Source organism: Athene cunicularia, assembly GCF_003259725.1.
Source record: "Athene cunicularia isolate RWA chromosome 15 unlocalized genomic scaffold, athCun1 chr15_part1, whole genome shotgun sequence".
Classification (NCBI taxonomy): domain Eukaryota; kingdom Metazoa; phylum Chordata; class Aves; order Strigiformes; family Strigidae; genus Athene; species Athene cunicularia.
This window is the reverse complement of record NW_020799121.1, coordinates 7,863,636-7,868,694: the sequence shown is the minus strand read 5'-3', so window position 1 is coordinate 7,868,694 and position 5,059 is coordinate 7,863,636.

The window sequence follows — 5,059 nt, the reverse complement described above, 5'->3', positions numbered from 1 at the left end:
TCCTGATGTTGCACTCTACCGTGAGCTGCATCAACTTCTTTTATTTCAACAGAGCTGCTCCATCCAGATGTAGATGTCATGACACATATGGTACAGCATGCATCCTCTCTGTGTTGCCTTGAGCTGACAGTGTGATTTCCAGCCGTGTGGCAGCAGAGCTACTGCTCTACAGTCCTGGGGACCAAGATTCTGCTCACTCTTTCCATGCTTTTTTATAAACAATAGGTGGCAATTTTACCAATTAAGTGTGTGTGGAAGCAGTGAGTTTGGATCAGATGCACACAGCAGCTGCCACAGCATGACTACGCAGCACAGAGAGACTGCAAGCACTTAAGCAAGACAGAATTATCATAGCACAAGATTAGTTCAGATATCATAAAGCACTGTTCCACTTCCAACAGCTCCACACCAGGAAATCTCCACCCATCCCTGCAGTTAAGATGTGTATCTGTCTTGCAGTGTTAATTGTGCTGGCCTTTGCCGTGGTTTATGTGGGCGGCCCAACTTAAAAAAACCTGGACAGCAAGGGCATTCCAGTGCTGGGGTAGATAGTCCAAAAATGAATAAATCTAAGTCATGTAGTTCTGCTGAACCTGTGGTTTAAAGCTTCTAATTGCTAACTTTCATCTTTTACCAGCATAAATAATAAATGTGGCATGTTCCCCATTTTCCATCACCACCACATTATTAAAGCAATAAAACAATTTCAAAGGTGTGGTTATCATAAGCTAATGGCACCTCTAGGGGATTAGTAACACCCCAGGAGACTTCTTAGTCTTAAAAAACCCAATACCCCCTGTCAGTCTCTATTAGCTCAGTTGTGTGAGAGTGTGTGCACAGAGCTCCCTGCTCATGCTATGCCACTCGGCACGCAGGACAAGTTAAGTGACACAACTGCAGGCATAATTAGGTCAGAAGATGCTTCCAGACAGACAATTAAATAAAAGAGAGGAACCCTGCAATCACACGCAGCTCAGATTATGTATACATGCAGGTAACCCAGCTGCCTACAAGCCAGCTGCAGCTTTTTTCAGCCCAATTCAAAGGAAAGGGAGCGTCTCCCTCTTACAGAAGAAGTGAGGAGCAAGTGCTGCCATGCAGAGCACTGTAGCATGAATGCAAAGAGCTCTCCTTGCTGTACACCTGAGAGCATCTCCTCAAGATCAAGTTGGTCAGGAAGGAGTAGGTGACTTTGAGAGAGCCATTCACCTGCTTGGAAGCATCACTTCATGGGGTTTTGCAAACCTGTGTTGACAGCAGTGCTGTCTGTGAAAATGAGTCAGCCACCTGCCATACCCGGTGTTTTGGGAGCACTCCCTGCACACAACTGCTTTGTGGATATTCCCCCCCTACCTCCTGCCTCCCCACAGTCTCTGTAATCTTGGTGTGACATCACTGGGAATTACATTAGGTTTAGTATCTGCTGGGGCGTTAAGACCAAGCTATTTAGCACATCAAAACAACAGTATTAGCAAACAGCCCTTCATTTAAGGTAATTACGCACCAAGGAGACTGCCTTATCTTTCATCTCCTGTTTATTTTGCTAACAGTCACCCAGATTCTTTAAGTAATACCTTCCCTGCTATCAGTTATCAAAGCAATGATGGAGGTGGAAGACAGCTGAATGCACTAAGCTCTAACACAGCAAAAGCCTCACAGGTGGGAGGAGGAGGAGGGACAGCTGAATAAGGGTAGGAGAGGAAGGCTGTCTATGTCTGCCTCTCAGCAATGCTAAACTGATCCTACAGGACTTTACACAGCCTGGAGCAGGGATGGGATTTGAAGGATGTGTGCTGCGCTCTGTCACACCACAGAAGCTTTTGGTGAGTGCAGGTGTTTGCTAATTGCTATTGCAAATGATCACAGTGATCTTCAACTCCCACTGCACCCACACTTCACTATCATCCTCAGTAAAGATAAAGGGGGGAAGGGTGGGAGGATCTAGAGAAAGGGTGTAAGCCAAAGCACAGTGGCTTTGTGTGATCAAAGATCAGTATCAGGCTAGACAAGATCTTTAGATAACATCCTCCCCCATGTGATGGGTGTATTCAAAGTCTGTGACAGTCAGCAGAAGGCACTGGTGTGACCACTGCCTTAGCCACAACATCCAAAAGGCACACCAGGAACTGTACTTCTTGATCCCATGCTCAGCTTTAAAACAATGACGAAGGAGCGTTAGGGACATTTAAGCATTTCTTTCCACCACAGAATGGCAGGGGAGGGTGAGTCATGTCATAGTGACAGTGAAGCAATGGAGTGCTTGAGTTTGGGGAGAAGTATTGCAAACTGGATAGTCTCCATTGTGATTGCTGGGAGGATGTGATCAGTCAACAGGCTAGTTAGTTGTAGAGGTAAAAATCCTCTTACCATGACTCATCAGAAGGGTACTCTACCTGGGTCCTGGTTCTCAAGTGCATTCAAAAGAAAAGAGCAATGAAATGCCTTGAGAGAACAAGACCTTGGAGTAAATCACACTGCATTGCTCAAATTGCAAACCTACCAGCAATAAAAGCAAACTTAAGATGTAGGATCTGGCTTTCTATGAAGAGAAGCAGAGGAAATGGAAAGTAGCTCTCACTGAAAGCAGTGCTGGGACATGAAGTAGAAAATAACACGCATGTGCTGTGTAGCTATCATAGCTTAACCAGCAGGGAGCACGGCAAGTTAGCACTGAGCCTCCTTTCTCTCCTCATTTCTTGGCCAAGTGAAGCTGTACAGAACAGAAATATGGTTTCTCCAGCAGTCACTGGGATGTACTGGCTAGGCACTCTGGGCAGTTTTTCTATCTGTGTGTCCTTCAGTGTAAGCCTTCTCATATGCTTTAAAGAAGGTGACCTCTAAGGCTGCTGGCACAGCCACAGCCTCCAGCTCCACTATTTTTTCAAGACAGGTTGTGTAGTATTTGACCTCAGAGCATCAGGGTCAAAAAAAAAAAAAAAAAGCTTATCTGGCTGAAATACAGAAACGCTGATGAAGGGATGTGTGTTTTGGGGATGCAGTCTACATATGCTTTCACCCTGAAGTCAATACATGGATAAAACAAAGGGCAGAAAATTAAACCCTAAATTTATTCACCATCTTATTTCATTCTGTTGACAGACACAATTGTTGCCATTCAAAATTTTTTATTCCTTTTATGGACATATTTATAGTTTTATGTCCATGAATTAAAGGACAAGAAACATTTTCTGCCAGTTACAACTAAGCAATAGAAAGCTGATATAATACAGGCAGAAAATAGGGTGAAAAATATATCTGAATTATCCAAACAATTTGAAAATATCTAAGCAGTTTTCAAACAGGAATCGATAGTGGTCTGGAAGTTACTGTAAGCTTCTATTTAAGTAAAATAAAACAGATAATAATAAGAAAGTCTTGTAACATTCACAAGTTAATGTAACTATGACTGATAAGCAGAACAAACGGGGGAGTTATTTTGGGTTTTATAGCTTTTGCATATGTGTCTGATGGAAACAGTAATTTAAATCCTTTTGGATATTGGCACAATCATGCAGATGACAAAAGCATGAACTGTAAACAAAGGACTGCAAGAAGTGAATGCACTGCGTTAGAGAAGGACATCCAGGAATGTGTAATTCATTCATAGTCTAATACAAAGAGTAAATTGGGATACCAGAGCACTTTGCTGACTCCACTAAATGGGGAGATTTTGAATGCACCTGGAGGAATAATACCAAAAAAGGACCTAGATAGACTAGAAAGCAACAAAATACAGAGATTTAATGTGGAAAAACTGTAAGTAAATCTGTCTAGGGAAAACTAATCCAAAACACAGATGTTCTCCTGGAGAGAGGAATCTTGAAAGCAATCATGTTAAGGCAGACAAGGAATGACAACAGAGCTAATGGTAAGTCCCTGGTGCAACAGGCAGCACAAATCAGGCTGGGGAGTTTGCTTGCGTGAGCTGGCAGCCACTGTTAGCCACCTCTTGCTCCTGCCGAGGGCTGCTGTAATCTCTAGCTCACAAAATGCTAATTTGAGCAGTGTGATGGGTAGAGAGATAACACAAAGTGGAGGCAGCTTTAAGAAGTACAACAGAATTATGACAAGCTTGGAGGAAAAAACCTCATATGACACATACCGCCACTGGGGTAAGGTGTAAGATAAGAGATAAGCCCATTAATACTGAAACTGAAATACTAAATGTTCCATCGCATGGCAGATTCAAAAACTAAACAGAAAACTAGAAAGCTAGAGGCAGATCATGTGTTGCAAAGTTCAGGGTGTCCTCTTAAAAGCCTGCTCATGACTGACAAAAGATAACATCCAAAGGCAACAACAGAAAGGGCTCAGTCTGTGACTCCTGTTAGTAAAACGCTCTCTTAAGAAAAAGTCACTGAATTAAGGGCAATTAATAAAATGTCCAGATAGAAACTCCCAGAAATGTTGTTGTGTACTGAGAAAAGGAGATGTTAACCTTTTCTGGGCAGAAAGACTGCAGAAGACAGCCAATGTTGGCAGTTCCTGGTGGGGGGGTGGTGCTTTCCTACACAGAGCTGCAAGGGTGTGTGCCCTGACAACAGCTTGGGCGCAAATGCATTGCTGGCACACCTTGCTGCCGGCAGATGAGGTTTCCTGTCCCATGTTGTCTCCCATGGATACTGTGGGTCCCAGCAATGAGCAGGTTAGGCTGGGAAGCGATGCGCTGCTCCCCATCCACAGGAATGGGTGTTGTAGCCAGCACTAACCAGCCCTGCTGCTAGCTGCAGCTTTTATTTCCAGAGATGGAGAAAATCCAATTTGGGAAGAGAGGCAGTTGTTGGAGGCCCAGGGCTACGACAGCCACCGAGGAGCATTTCTTTCCACATTTTGTCTAGGAGACCGCCTGAGGTGCTATGGGGGTTAGTGGGAGCGATGCAGAGGGGCGTGCGGGGATGCGGAGTGATGCTCCGGGGTGCCCAGGGGTACCCACCCCCCCGCAGGGCTCCCCCAAGGCTGCCTTCCCACAGCTGCTGAAGACCCACATTGCCATCTAGTGCCAGAGGAGCACAAGGACAGCCGGGAGGCATCGCCCCCCGCCGCGACCGCCCTGCTCCAG